This window comes from Sturnus vulgaris, chromosome 2 (assembly GCF_052056855.1).
Source record: "Sturnus vulgaris isolate bStuVul1 chromosome 2, bStuVul1.hap1, whole genome shotgun sequence".
NCBI lineage: Eukaryota > Metazoa > Chordata > Aves > Passeriformes > Sturnidae > Sturnus > Sturnus vulgaris.
The window spans coordinates 27,433,781-27,450,219 of record NC_142244.1 but is presented as its reverse complement, the minus strand read 5'-3'; the positions used below and the strand labels follow the sequence as shown (position 1 = coordinate 27,450,219).

Sequence of the window (16,439 nt, the reverse complement as noted above, 5' to 3'; positions counted from 1 at the left end):
GCAAATGTAGAAAAATGCTGACTAAAAGAGCATCTTTTTTCTTCCCCACCCTGCCAAGCCCAGGTTGGGTGGAAGAACTGATCGGCCTAGAGAGGCCTTCCTGGTGAGACATTTCTGTCTACTGAGTGTCAATCACTTTCAGACAACATGTCATACCTGCTAGTGTGGAGATAGCAGGTCTGTCCATACCTTGGCCTCTCCCACGTATGAATTGTTCAAATAATAGCGTGTCCATTCTGGAGATGTGTGAGACAAGGTAAAGACCAGCCTACAAATGCTGTATCGACAAAATTAATGGTCTCTTCTGTTGAAAGATCAATATTCCTTTTTGCTGCTGTCTTTCTTTCCTGGCAATCAATTTCATATCAGCACTGCATAGTAATTGTTTTAATCTTTCCAAAGCATATGCTCTTCTGTGATCCTTTCCCTCCAAATCCTCTGATGCTCTTAGAATTGTTTTGTGTGTTTCATTTTTTCATCACTGTTTTTACATAGGAGCCATATGAAGAATGTTGAAAACAACACACAGGTGTTTGCTTGTGGTCTGCTGACAGAACACAGAGTCTGACACTGGTCATGGGGTGCTCATGCCTCCCTTCTTCTGCAAATCTTAGGTTGACTTTCGTGTTTGACAAGCATAAAACTGTGCCTACAAAGCCTGATGCAAGTTTTTTCTAGCTCCTAAGTTGTACTACACTCATTTCTTCAAGCTTATGTTTATTTTATTTGAAAACTTTAAGATTGAATAATTATTCTATATTTTAGACTCTGGGCCAGAGTTTGCCTTTTGCCAAGATCTTACCTTTTTACGTTTTTGATAAATACTTGCTCTGGATGCAGTTTTGTGTGGGTTGGTAGGGCTAGAAAGAGGCAGAGTACAGACAGGTGAGCTTATTGGTTTTTCCCGTATTAAATTTTTGTTGTAGACAATATCTGACCTCAGGGGTCTTTAATGTTTCCAGGTTCATGTCTTCTACCATCCAAAATTGGCAGAAGAAAATTGGAGAGGGGTTTTGTTATATGTGCAGTAGTGTCTGCTCAGGGCATGACCCAGCTTCCATTTAAGTCAACAGAAAGTCTCCCATTGGTTTCAGTATGTGTTGGACCAGGTCTAGAATTGTGATCACAACTTCGTTTCACTGTGGACACAGTGAGTCGTAAACTGAAGTCTTCAGAAGTTAGAGGCAAAGGGATGTATCCTGTCTTTTGAAAAATAACCTAACCTCTTCTCTCCTCCACCCAGTTTTCACATTTACAAGAAATGGATAATTATGCTGAGGCAGTGATTACAAAATCAACAAGAAAAATAGTGCTGCCCTGGTGTCTAAGGAAATTTCAGTCTAAATTCTCACATTTTGTTCTATCAGATGTAACTTATGTGCAGCAGTCAGGATTGGCCAACAACCACATTTTTCTACAAAACATTTTCTGAAGCTTGCAGATGTGGACCTTAATCAGACACAGCTTTGTTTGAGTTATTGGCCGAGGTTAATCAAGGACACAAATATTTGCCTGTGTGGAAGGGCTTGCAGGCTCATAACCGCAGGAAAACATGAAACTTTCAGGTCTTATTAGGTAGATATATGTTTCAAATTAATGTATTCTGCTATGTGGCATTTTCATACCTACATCAGCCTAGTAAAATTTACCTACCTCAGCTTCAGAAGAGTAGCCAATTGCTACTTCGTTAACATCACTTCTTTGCCCATCAGTTGTTTCAAGATCACCTGAGATGCAGTGACCACATTGGTAAAGACTGCCCATTCCCTGTTGTCCGGCTGCACTGTGTCACCTGTCACTTGAGCAGACACCTCAGTTGCCAGGCAACCAGCAGAGCCAGCCATGAGAAGTCATAGCTGTGGTTTCAACCAGTGTCTTAGGTGTGTGTTTCTCTAGATCTCACTGTTGACTCCCCCCCTCTGGCTCAGAGTGTAAAAAAATTCTGCATGATGGCACTTAGTATAAACTGTTCCATAACCTTACCTGATACTGAGGTCAGGCTAACTGGCCTATAATTACTAGGATCCTCCTTCCCACCCTTCTTATAAATGGGTGTCACATTGGCCAGCTTCCAGTCATCTGGAACCTCACTAGTGAGCCAGGACTGTTGGTAAATGATGGAGAGTGGCTTCACAAGCTCATCTGCTAGCTCCCTCATCACCCTGGGGTGGATCCCATCTGGTCCCATAGATTTATGAACATCCAAGCATCTCAGCAGTTCCCTGATTGCCTCCTCTTCGATAACAAGGGGATCATTCTGCTCTCTAACACCATCTACCAGTCCAGGAGGACAGTTATCCTGAGGACAAACCATCTTCCCACTAAAGACTGAGGCAAAGAAGGCATTAAGCACCTCTGCATTCTCTTCATCTGCAGTAACTAAGTTCCCTCCCTTATCCAATAGAGAGTAGAGGTTGGTCTTATCCTTCGTTTTATCATTAATGTATTTGTAGAAACATTTTTTTGTTATCCTTTACAGAATTTGCCATTTTAATTTCATACTGAGCTTTGGTGTCCCTAATTTTTTTCCTACATGCCCTAGCAGCCCCCTTAAATACTTCCTGAGACACCTGACCCTCCTTCCAAAGAACTCTTTGAATAAGTCTCCTAAACAGGCCAGAGTCTGTCCTCAGGAAATCTAATGTTAAAGTCTTACTGATGTTCCTCCTCATGTCACCAAATCTCGAGAATTCTCTAATTCCATGATAACTGTACCCCAAGCGGTCTCCAACCACCACATCTCCCACCAGCCCATCTCTATTTACAAACAACAGATCTAACATAGTCTCTCCCCTGGTGGGCTCACTCACCAGCTACAACAAAAAGTTATTCTCCACACACTAAAAACTTCCTGGACTGCTTTTTTTCTGTTGTAGTAAGTTCTCAACAGATGTCTGGCAGGTTAAAGTCACCTACAAGAAACAAGGGCTGATGATCCTGAAACATTCTCTAGCTGCCTAAAAAATAACTTGTCGACCTCTACTTCCTCATTGGGTGGACAATAACAGACTCCCAGTAGGATGTCAGCCTTGTTGGCCTTCCCCTTAATTCTTACCCATAGGCATTCAACTCCATCATCATTAGTTTCAATACCTATGGCATCAAAAGCCTCCCTAATATAAAGGGCCACCCTTTCACCTCTTCTCCCTTTCCTGCCTCTTCTGAAGAGCTTGTAGCCATCCAGTGCAGTGCTCCAGCTGTGTGAGTCATCCCACCATGTTTCTGTGATGGTAACTACATCATAGCTCTGCTGTTGTACCATGGCCTCCAGCTCTTCTTGTTTGTTACCCATGCTGTATGCATTGGTATACATGCACCTCAGCTGGGCTACTGACTTCACCCCTAGCTCAGGCTTATCACCCTTGAGCCTGCTTTCAGACAGCCCAGCTGCATCCTCTTACCCCTTCAAACATAGTTTAAAGCTCTCTCAGCAAGTTCTGCCAATTCATAAACTAAAATCCTTCTGCCCTCAACAGAGAGATGGAGCCCATCCAGTACCGGTAGGCCAGGTGCTGTAAAAGTTGCCCCATGATCAAAGAACCCGAAATTCAATGACACCAACTCTTGAGCCACATGTTAAAAATGTGAGCTCTCCCATTCCTTTCACTGTTTTTCTCAGCCACCAAAGGGACTGAGGAAAACACTGCCTGTGCCCCTGCCCTATCAGCCACTTGACCCAATACCCTAAAGTCCCTTTTCATTGCCCTAACACTCCTCTTTCCAATCTCATCACTGCCAGCCTGGAGTATCAGCAGTGGGTAGTAATGACACGGCTGAATCAGCCTGTGAAATCTCTTGGTGATGTCCCTCACCCGGGCCCCAGGGAGGCAGCACACCTCCCTGTGGAATGGGTCCTGTCAACATATGGGCCCCTCTGTTCCCCTCAGAAGGGAGTCACCCACCACGACTACGCTTCTTTTCTTTTTGATGTTGGAGGTGGTGATCCGTTTCACAGATGAAGCGTAATTGGGAGGCTCACTGTTCAGATAATTTTCTTCTAAATCATCTGGCTGACTCTCTAAATCCAGGATCTTGTACTGCGTTGGTTTGAAAGTAAAACCAGTGCGAGACTCCAAGTCAGTAATACAATTTAATAGGAAAAAAGAGAAAAACTATAATACATGCAATAATATAAAAGAAACAACCACCAACACAGTCAGAAATACAACCTGACACCCTGTCAGTCAGGGTGTTGGTAGCAGTCCCTATAAATGGTGGCTGCAGTCCTCCTGGATGACGGATGTGGTTCCGTTGAAGCAGTGCTCCTGTAGAAGGTGCAGTTTTCCTCCGAAGATCCAGCGATGATGTGGAAAAGGTCTGACTTTCCTCTGGGATCCAGTGGAAAGGTCTGCCTTCACGTCCCAAACCCCAGGTTTTTATCTAGGTAGGAAAGGCTTGGCTCCTGCCCTGGCTGGGGCATCTCCCAATGGGATGATGTAATCTTATCAGTCACACAATAGGACTTAATGGCCCATTAACGGAATATATCTTCTGGAGGAAGGATGGGTTGTGAATAGATAACGATGATCATCCCCCGATCTTATCAGATGGCACATCAGCAGAGGATATCTCTCACAGAGATAAGGATCACCACCCCTCCTACATTTTAACAGATGGTGATAGAATACACATTTTTGCATTGTACCCCAGGACATGTACCTATTCTGAAGTGACACCTGGCTAGGGGATGGGGGGGCAGGAGGAGTTTTTATTATGCCTCCCCAACCAGAGACCCATTTCCACTCCCCTTCATCAACCAAGTGTCCTCCATTTGCCTGACAGTGGGAGGTTTGGGAGTCTTCTGACTCCTGATGGGCCTCCCTCAAGGATGGGAGGGCAGAGCTCCACCAATATATTTTCCTTTCATTTTTCCTAATACTCCTTAGCCTTTCAGCTTCCTCCCTAAGCCACCAGTGAAAGGAGATCATTCACCTGTTCACAACACAGGTAGGCTTCATCTGCAATGCCCCTGCTGTGAAATTTGATGATGGGAAGAAAGAAAATTTCCATTTGGTCAAGACAGTCAGTAGGAGAAAGAAAATGTACTTTTTTTTCCCCTTTTTTTTTTCTTCCCTTCTGTTCATGTATTTTAACTGTAACCTCCTTGGCCTATTGTACCGTACTCAGCATATTGAGATGTCTGTGTATTTGCAACTGTTAGGTCAGTGTCCTAAAAACTGTAGCTACACAGCAGAAGAACAATCAGGAGGTACCCTATCAGTGTTAATTTAAAAACAGAACTGCATGTTAAATTCTTTTAGTTCAATAATATTTGCAAAAGATAGGCACAGTTAAGGGGAGGATAAATTCCTCACCTGGCAACACAAACTACTGGTGTGATAGAGGAGTGACAAAGCCATGTTTAGAGAAATAAGTCTCTTATTCTGGCAGGCATATTGCCTGCGTGTGTCAATCCCTGTCCTTGACTGAAGAGAGACAGCATAAGGTTAGGTGCAAATACACTTACATTCATCTGAAGAAGAGGTGATGACTTTGCAAAATAAACCGAGTGTGGGCACACATGTCTGACTTAACTACTTTTTAGTTGGTTAAAGATGTGTGATTGTAAAAGAAAAAACAGCGGTGGCTGACCTATTGAAATCATATAATCCATCCGTTCTGTGGTCATTGTGGTGACTCAATAGGCTAAATATTGAGCTACCCTGAGCAACTGCAAATTTGTTTCCCAGACTTGTTTTTGGGAGTGGTTTCTGCAGTTTAATGTTTTGGGGAATGAAAGACTGTCATGGGTAAAATTTTCAGAATTGGCCAAGTTGCTCAGGAACCGAAGTTCCATTTTTTAAGATTATGTAGAACATGCAGACTTGTGAGACCTTTAATTTGCAGTGAAACAGAAATGAATTTTCAGCAGTTTCTTTAAATGTAACCTGAGTTATTGGAACCTAAGATTCTTCATAAGCTCCTATGTATGTAACTCACTTCGGAGAATAAGAACTGTGGGAAAGTACTTAGACCTCCTGCATTTACTTTCCTCCTGTAGGTGTCAAGTTCTTTCAAGTGTCTGCTGCTGCTCATGACTGTGAGTTTGGAAAGGTGGCTTTGGAAAGCTCCTGTACTGGATGCACACAGACAGTCAGATGCCAGGCAATAGCCTGAAGCAAGCCTCATTTATTCTATTGAGTGTTGTGTGATGGGATGTGGAGTGTTGGTTGTACAAGCCTCAACTCCTGCATTTCCATCATAAGCCTATTTACAAGTCAGCTTACTGAGTCCCTCAGTGATGCTCCCTGCCAAGGCAACTGGTTCCTTGGAGAAGGGCCCTGTACAAGGAGGAACTGTAGTGCGTGATGGCTGTGTGGAGGAGCATCTTGTCTCACTCCAGCTGTTCATTCTGTTTCTGCCCACAGGCAGCAGCAGTCATTCCCTTTTCCAAGTTCTTGATCTTGTTGGAAGTTGGCCAGGCTATACAGTTCAGGAAGGCACTGGAGTTAATTGCTTTTGTTGTTACAGGTGGACTGGTTGGGAAGAGATTAAAATACTGCTCAGGGGAGGCCATCAAACTGCAGCATCAAACTGCAGCAGTAACAAACAAGTGGACTCTGTTATAGGAAATTGGAAACTGTTAGCCTAGCAAAACTTTTTCTGTCTTGTGTGCTATGCTTCCTTGAACAACAGCATCTTTGTTAGTTGTGAAAAAAAAACAGAAAAAGCCACCTGAGTATGAGTAAGCAAATCCATTGCTTTGAGATGGCTGCTCTGTTTAGTGTAGTGTTCTTGAAACCATTGTTTATGCTAAGTGCTCTGGAGACATTTCATACAATACCAAAACACAGCATACATCCAAACTGAACAAAATAAACTGGCTCTTAAATTCAAAATAGCAGGATCCACAAAACCCTTTAAAGCTAGAGAAAAAATGTAGATAAAGTATCCAGTGACCCCAATTTGATAATTTGCTAGAGTGCTGGTTAAAAACCACTATCAGACACTCACTGGGGTCATTACTACCACGTGAGTTATAGCTACTGTTTACTGGATGTTCTTAAAAAACAGGTTCTCATTAAGAAGTTTTGTTTTTCTAGAAGTTGTTAAATGGTAGTCACTAATACCATGTTGTACTTGATGCTAGTGGATATAGGCTCAGGCCTTTTATCCTCCAGAACCCTTTAAATCTAGGGAATTACTTCTTTTTTCCCTTTTATCATCTCTTGCTTGTCTGTTTGAACTTTTTGAAATAATGTGTTTCTGCATTGTTGGACATTACAGCAAAAACTTAAGGCAAAACCAGGACTGTACTGAAAATATGATATGTCTATATCTCTATAACTTGGACCAATGTTTTCAAAAGGTAAATCACTAAATTGTATTTACTTTTTTCTTGGTTTTGGTTTTTTTTTGTTTGGTTTTGGTTTTGTTTTTTTTTGCTAAAGATTTAAGGTGGACATGAATAGAAAGAGATTCAGTGTTCTATGGTCACAGAGAGCTGATGGTGACATGACTGCACAGCTAAACAAACACAATGAAAGACATCTTTATATCCATGGTCTTAATTTAGGCTCCATTCAGCTTGAAGCCTGACGCAATTCAGATGTCACAACTGATGACATCACACTTACTCTCACAGGTCCAAAGGCCATTCATCTGAAAAAGTATCTCCTCTGAAGGTTAAACCAGAATTTTCTAATATAGGGCTTCTGTGAGGTAAAAAAAAAAAAAAAAAAAAAAAAGTTTTCTTTTCCAGATAGAGACCTGATATTTATTGCATATCAACAGGCTTATCCATTTATTAGCTGCATGGGACAGGTTTTCAAGTGGATGACCTTTTCCCAGACAAGTGAAGTCAGTGAAATGGTACCTTATTATGCCTTTTTTGGTATGCCAAGTCATTAGTTCATTCAAAATTGAAAGCTGTGGTTCAGGTATCCTTCTGTCCTCCCAGTTTTGCTATAAACTAACTGGTGGCTAGCCTTGACATGGCATAATAAATAATAGTGAGCTATTCAGACTTGATGTCATCCAGCTGTGAATCTGTGTAGCTTCAGCCGCAACAATCCAACTCCTGAACCTCATCTTGATCTGCCTCATCCCTGTCTTCAGATGACTTTCATTTTGGCCTTACCTGTAGATTTTCAAGGAATCACATGCTCATAGAACTTGATGAGTTCTTTCTCCTGAAGTATTTTTACCTGTTGCTCTTACTAACTCAAAGGGGGAATTATTTTCTCCTCCAGAGTGTTTTCAAGGCATTATATGGTGTCTGATGTGCTGGGGAGGGGATGATGTCTGGGTAAAATAGGGCCACTTTGTGCAGTATTTTGGCTCTTCTAGAATCAGGAGCATTATGCCCGGCATGGCATTGCATAATGTGAAGGTACCAGTGGCCAGTGAAACTTCTCCTTACCTCTGCCAAGCAGCCATTTCTTTCAGTTGTTTTTGTTTACTGCCTCACTTTCACGGGCCCAGGGGAGATGTATGTATGTTGACTAGAGATCTGAGATTCCACAGGGAAATTATGTGTTGTCCCGAGTCTTCTCAGAGGATGCATCCTTGCCTGTATCAGGGTCACTCTCCCATACCTGAGAGTCAAGAGCAAGGACAGGATTTTCTGCCAAGAATTTGTTCCCATGTGTGAAAGCAAGGATGGTTCAACATGTGAGACAGTCTTTGTTTTAAGTAGTGTATTAATTTCTGGGGCTGGTACCTCTTACACTTTCATTAATAACAATCCCTGGCTAACATTTATTTGAGAATCAGTTTAATCATTGTTTTGAGGGTTAGGTGCAGACGTTTGGCTTTGTGTCCCATTCAGTTAATAAAAGATATTTCCTGTGTATCACAAAAAGTCAAAAAGGTAAGGTAATTTCTGCAATTCTTGTTTTTGCTGAGAATTTTATTAGCAACATTCCTACGGTCAATAGGGCTGTTCCAATAACTTAGCAATGACCATATTTATGCTTTTACAGATTTTTGTTTATGTATTTTCATGATTTTAAAAATTTCTGGAATCAAAACTTTAACTTGGCAGACATTTTCTTCCTGTACAGTGCTCACACTGTAGTTACTTCAATTTTTCAGTCTTTGGCTACTAAGAGTTCATATATCTGGGGAGATACTTAGCTATTCATTCCATGAAAGCTTATTTTCTCCCTTTCATTCCTTATGAAATTTACCCTTCCATTCTGGCATCATCTAGACTATGTTTTGTGGGCTAAATTCAGCCCAGAGGGAACTTCCATTCAGCCTTCTGCCTTTCCCCACTGAATAGCTCCTTTTTGATTTAATGATTGTCTGAAATTTGAATCCCTCTGAGTTGCTGCCCTTCTATACATGTGGGAGGAACAGAAAAAGACTAGATGCATAGGTTGGAAATTACCTCAGTCAATCAACCCTGTGGCTGAGGGTTAATGGTATACACTGCCATATTGAACGAGTGATTGAAAATTCATGGTAATATGTGTGCAGATGCCACACTGCATGTGTACAGCTTATTTCTTCTGCATATGAAAGTGAGCTATCTCAGGATATTATTAATTTCTTTCTGACAAAAATAATCTGTAAGATTCCAGCACTGAAAAAGACTTAGATTATCAGACATCATTGAGAAATACCAAAATATTTTTATTCTGGACCTCTGTCTGCATTTTTGCTTGTTTTTTGTTTGTTTGTTTGTTTTGTAACTAAAAAAAGAACGTGTTTCAAAGCTTCATAGAAATACCTGTAGGACTGCATAACTGTCTAATTCAACCCAACTCAAAGAGTGATTGAACAGCTACAGGTATAAGAGCGCATAAGATTATGGAGTTCTAAAAGAGCAGTAAAATTGCACTAAAAGAGCAGTAAAGATTGCTGCCTTCTTTTGGATATTAGAAGACTGAAACTTTCTTTGCTCTACCTTGACGTTCTTTGTTCTAGCTTTTCCCTAAATTATAAACAAAAGCAATCTCTTCATTGCAGTTCAAATTATTTTTTAATATAAAGTGTCTAAGAAGTGGTTTATTCTTAAGTTCATTAAATTCATTTGCCCTTCTCAAATGGAAAGTGGTATTGTCTACTTAGTAGTTGTCCTACTTTCTGTATGTATTATTTTTCCTGAGGACAATTCATAATGGAATGTGATAATCTGATAGACAGCAAACAATGTGGAAGATCAATATTACCACATGTATTGCAACATCTCTTATTAAGGTTACTTACTTCTTTACTTAATTTAAAATATAACGTTGTAATAATACCCTGTACACTTACTATTTTGGTCAGTTGAATAGTTCACAAGTCAATCATTCCAAAAACAGTTTCACTGACCCTTAATGATTGACTTCTAGTGCAGTAGTGTGCTCTTCAGAATATGTTCCTTTTTAGCTGTTGCCAGATATTATTTCATACTTTAGAGTGTATGTTCAAAACTGCTTTAGCAGGAAAAGTTTTGTGATGTCTGTAACTAATTTTTTAGGTTATCTGTTTGGAACAAACCATTTTCCAATGTACATTTTCTTAAGGATTTAATGGAGTAAGATGAAAAGGCCCCCAAAACCAAAAACCTCTGACTCTATTCTACTCTGTTCTTATTTGGAGCTTGGGACCAGCTGCAGTAAAAAAAAAGAAAGAACTTTAAAAAAAAAAGTGGTATAAGATGGTAAGGAAGATAAACCACTAATAAGACTTTCTGATGAAGTTTTGGTCTCTGATATTACCCATCCCTTACTCTTGTCAGTTCTGGTACTTTCACACTTAGCAAGCATTAATTTGCTGTCCTTCTGCCAGTTCTTTGTGGGAATTCACGGTTGCTACTTCATCTGAAAAATCAGATGCCTCAGTAGATACGAGGGCTTCTAAAAATGTGTCATGCTTTGCCATTTATTTTGGTGAAACCCTACACAGGAAACCTGGTATGAGACCTGTATAGCTGCTAAACAGCTGGAAATTTCTCCTGAAGTAGTCTGTCTGCATGGAAACCTATTGTTTGTATGGGTACCTGTCATTTCAGAAATTAATGTTTCTGAAGGGGAATGGCCAGATTTTCCCCAGTTTTCCAAGAGCAGTTTTGTCCATGGCAGTGCAAAAGATGTATAAACACTCACATGGAGCCCAGAGTCCACCCAGTGAACACATTAAGATTTCATTTTTCATTCTTCCAGTATCTCCTAATACTATTTGCAACTGTGGTTTTATCATACTCAGATACTTTTCTTGCCAGGAAACTTATGATTCTGCCATACTTTAGGCAGCCAGCACTGGAAAGTTTACTCATGCTGTGCAGTTCTGGTATTTCTCAGGGAATGGTTATTTGTAGAGCAGAATTCTGTACAGATTGAGGAATTCTTACTAGAATTAGTTTCCAAATTAATGTATCACTATTTAATTAGATCCAGATTTGTTAACTTACATCTTCTGTACAAGAAATTAATTTCTTTTTCTTATCTGTGAGAATACCTGAGGACTTTGAGCAACCTAGTCTAGTGGAAGATGTCCTTGCCCATAGCAGGGCGTTGGAACTAGGTGATCTTTAAGGTCCCCTCCAACCCAAAGCATTCTGTGATTATTTGGACACTTCCTTGTATTGTTTTAAGTACCTGTGCCCAAAACCACAGAGGATTTGCAAAGCCAGACTGGTTTGTAACTGTGTCTCTTCCAGAAAACAGAGGAAGGCACAAATTCGGATAATGTGCTTGATAAAGTGTGAAGGTGAGGTATTTCCTGTACTTCTTTTATAGATGAAAAAAAAAAATTGAGGAGAGTAAAAGGAGATAAGGGTATGAGAGTAGAGACACCCTATTGCATTAAATTTGTCTTGTTGCTATGGAACAGGGAAAATGTAAGAGACCATGTAATTACTTCAACACAGCCGAAGAAAAAGAATTGCTAATTTTTTTTACTTCAGCTCCCCCTATCTCTAAACCAAATGGAAGCATGAAGATACTGATTCTCAATACATTAATGTATATTCTTTGTTTAGTGACATACTGACATGCATTTTTTGTTAGTTTCACTAAGTGTGAGAGTAGGTGACTTCAAAAGATACATACCTCATAGCCAAGTTATTGTAAGTTCCTAAATTCCTAAAGTAAATTATCTAGTCCTCTGAAGAAGAAAACAGTTGGTCACTAGAGATGTCTGAAGTACCCAGTCTGTCACATAAGTTGTGCTAGCATAGTCAAGCCAATTTAAAGTGATGTACAGTCAGATGATAGTTGAGGCACTGCCTCAAAAATGTAGGTACCACAACTTCTTTGCTGGAGTCTGGTAGGCGGATGCATAGTGGGTCAAGTGGGACCTCTGTCTTATGTTTTGGAAGTCTAACACATGTCTGAAACACAGTTTGGTTCTTTGGATTTCCTTCCTCTGGAAGAATGGAAAAAATCAGGCTTACAAGCCTGATTCATGTTCCCAAATATGTGAATGCAGTTTCAGGCTGTAAAACTCTATAGATTATTTTTGTAGATAGTTTTTGTATTTTTTTTATGTTTATGATGTTTAGCAGGATCCTAGTACAATGTATGACCAGGCATCAAAGATAAGTAATGAAGTCAGCTCAAATCACTAGACCAGACTGTTTGTACTGAAGTAGCACGTATAGAAATTAAATATTGTGAGACCTGATCATAGCAACCTCCAGGTATAATGCCCTTGAGATACACCTGCAGGGCAGAGCACTGGGGCAGGCAATAACAACATGAGGCTTGGTTGGTGCAGAAAGTTTTTGCCATCCTCTCTACCCTGGTTGCTTCAGTAGCACCTCCCTCCCTCAGAAACCACTTTCCTATTCCCTGGAAGAGTCCAACTATATGGTTAATACAATTCAGAGAATGTGGGAGATCAAGTACTGCAAGCAATACAGCAGACCAGAAAACAAATTGATAAATGAAAATGCCCCAAAGATTTCTCATAATCAAATTAATTTTCTGAGTTTCCATACTCTCAGAGTTGTAACATTTTTGTCCAATTAGCTGTAGCAGGAGACTACATAAAAAAACCTTCCCAAAGGAGAGATTTTATGCCCAGAACACTATAAGGGAGAAGAAAAAGAAATATCACAAAGCACAGAATATGTAAAAGTTGGCTAAAACTTGTGTAAATATATATTTGTGTAGTTGAGATTGTATGAAATGTTACATTTGCCTTTCAGCATCTCCTTAAGTTGCCCATTTGAGATAAGTTGATAGCCATGTTAGATTTTAAACTTTTTTGAGCTAATTTTTTCTTCTAAATGAAATACCTGATGTAGCATATGTAAAAATCAGTGAAGCTTCTCTGGCTGATTTCACAAGACTTTGGGTCAGGTTAATGTATAATTTTGGAGAAGGCATTATAGAGCCATATTTTTCTCTAATTACATAGCTGATGGATGGAAATTGCAAACAGCAGCAGTTACATGAGGATCTATTACATGATGTGGAAAGAGCAATTGTCTCTTGACAGTTGGAAACATGAGAGAGAAAATCTGATGGGCAGAAAGTGATTTCTGCTCATATGCTTCTCTGGGGAGAAAATTCAGGAGTTTCTTGTGCAGTCTTTGAATACAAAAAAAAGTGTCTAGTAAAACTAGGCACCTCAATTTTGAAATTATTATTCTGACACACTGAACTCTTGAAAATACTGGATGCTGTCCCTCTGAAAATTTGCCCTGTTTAAGCACCTTCATGTTGAATGCCCAAAATAGGAGGCTGTTAAAAATCATTGGTCAGTTTTGAAAAGTTTACCCATTAAGTATATAAAATAATGCAGTTAGAACAGCAAAGAAATCTGTAGTATGCAAATATGAGTCTGTGTAATTTTGAAATAATTATAAAGTAATTTTATCTTTTTAAAACAAGAGTTATGTTCATTTCTGTTATGATTATAGGAATGGTAAAGGGAAAGACTTTCAGCATGCACAAAAGTTCTTAATTCATATGATTAGGCAAAGCTCAAAGAAAACGATGGCTCCCTGTGAGTGTATGTAGGACACTGGGCTCCATGTCAAGAAAACACCCCAAAATTAGGTAAGTGTACCACATTGCTAAAGACTTCAGTTTGTATTTGTGTCAGATGCTAAATGGTAAAGCTATTTTTGTCATGTTTTAAGCAGCATGGGTAGTCTAAACATGTTCAATAGGTCTGGTGACCTTTTCCTGAGTAATGGAAAACTTTCAGCTGTGCCAATGTAGTATATTTATACCAATATTATTTACACGTCTTGCCTTCTGCTACTTGCTTCTCAGAACTGTCCTTAAATGAAAAATAAACGTGTCAGAGGTTTAATACAATTGAAATTAGACATTCTTAAACATAGAAATGTATGCTTAACCATGGTTTCTTTAGCTGATTGCAGTGTGTTCAGCAACTGTTGTTTCTGTGATGGATTAACAGATAACCTGTGAAATAGTTCTTTATCAAATACACTGATGTATGCCCAATAACTTGAAGATAAAGGTTTTGAAATGAATTTTCATCTACTAATTATTTATGTACTTTCAGCCCAGCTGATTTTTAAAAGGACATGCTAGTTTCTTGTGCTGCATCATGGTTATTGCTTACAGAGGATTCCTACAAGCAGAAGGCATATGGTGACTGCTGAAAGCCACTCCCCACCCCCCAAAGGTGGAAAAGTTGTTGTCATAGCAAAAAGCACAATAACTCAATAGAGGATCAAAGAAAAACAGTTCTGTGAAGAGCAAGTTTAACAGATAGTTCAACTTTTTAATTATTCCCCGTGAATGCTGAACATGTTTCATTTGACTCCTATCTCACCAGTCCTCATTTTAGACAGTATATGTCTTTAATTCATTCAGGCACTAAAAACTGTGTTAACAGGTGTAATTAGAGTTAATTGTGCAGGCAAACAGAGCTGAAGGTCATGAGTGTGCAGGAGATGGCACTATCTCTCAAATTCCCATGTGAAATTAAGATGAAGCTCTCTGCTGAGACTCCTCAGAGAGTGCCATTATTGCATTTGGGAGGTCTCAGGAAGTACTCTCCAAAGGTTGTTCTGTAGGAAGGTAGCAGTCAAGAATCCAGGTCTTGTAATATCAGGACTTACTGATTGAGCTAGTCTGTTACAAAAAAAAAGACCAGCAGCCATCAGTATTCTCCAATCACTTACATGTAAGGCTGGGAAGGTCTCCCAAGTTGCCATATAACCTGTTCCTCCATCCTGGAGGAGAAAAGTTTTACATAGGTTGTCCCTGATTCTGATTTTCTTACCAGTTCTTGTAAAAGCTGGACTGTAAGAAGACACAGACACTTTCAGAGTATCTCCTGAGTAAGCCCTGATTGCTTCAGGTGGCTTGGAGAAAAGTTGGCATTCATTTTTAGCTTTTGATATATTGACTATCTTATCATCATACCTCAGTCTTGCTGTTGTAGACTAAACATGCTCAGTTTCTTCATAGGTCATGTTTCTTAAACATCCCACTTTCCTTGCTGTTCTCTGGACTATACCCTGTCTGTTTATCTGTTCCCTGAAGTGAGGCATCTAAAACCTGGAGCAGCATCAGTGTTCTGGTCTCATCAGGACTAAGCAGAGCAGTGTACATGACTTCCCTAATGGACCCAGAACTATAAACTTCCCTTTCTAAATCATTACTGTGCACCGCACCACTTCTCAATGGATATGTGCTCAAAATGTAATTTCCTTTGCAACCATGTAGCAATTAACATCTTCCCTAATTATATGTTTTCTTTCACATAGACATTCCCTTTTTTTCCATAATTCTTCTGTTTTGTACACTTTCAGTCAGTTCCACCTGGAATTTTAACACACTACTGTATTTGAATCCAGTTATTAATTTATGCACTCACCTATTGGTTGATAGCTCTGAAGGAAGAAGAAGACTTGCACAAAGACTTCTGGTTGAAATGAAGTTATTTTTACATTGGAGGTGGGGAGGAAGAATGTAGTTCAGTGCCATGATTTCAGGTTGCATGTATTACCAGTGAAGTGAATTTCCATCTTTCACAAAGTTTAACAATAAGCTATACTCAGATCTTTGGATGGACGTTGAAAAGTTGAAGAGTACTTAGCTGTCAAACTGTTACATTTGATTATCTGGCCTAACTTCCAAACTCCCTTGAAAACAGGCACAGTCTTTTTCTTTTTTATATTGGATATATATCAGAAAGACCTGAATCATCCCTCTTCAGGAAATCATTGCAGATGTAAGGTGGAAAACATTACATCTTGGGACAGCAATCTGGTAAAAGGGCATATCCTCACAAATTTTTCCAGGGAATATTTCATCATGAAAGAAAAGTTTGCTCTATCAGAATAGGGACCACCTCCCCATCTGTTCCAAAGGGCAATCTATTCTTCAGACTGCTTCATGATTCCTTTTTCTGCAGGAATGCATACTGAAAAGCAACTAACTAGCCAAGTATATGCATGATGGGATTTACAGTCTTGAAGAAGATCATTACAGGACTCCTGAAATGCATGTTATCCTTGTTCATGGTACATGAAGATCCTTCTCTGTTCATGAACAGAAATTAAGATGTGTAAGAAC

General features: G+C 39.6%; 1 protein-coding gene across 1 annotated transcript in view; it reads left to right on the top strand.

The window, feature by feature from the left end:
- LOC106864277 (mammalian ependymin-related protein 1-like) overlaps positions 1-16,439 on the top strand; it is a 31,707-nt gene that overhangs the window by 1,871 nt on the left and 13,397 nt on the right. The gene's annotated exons all lie outside the window — the stretch shown is intronic.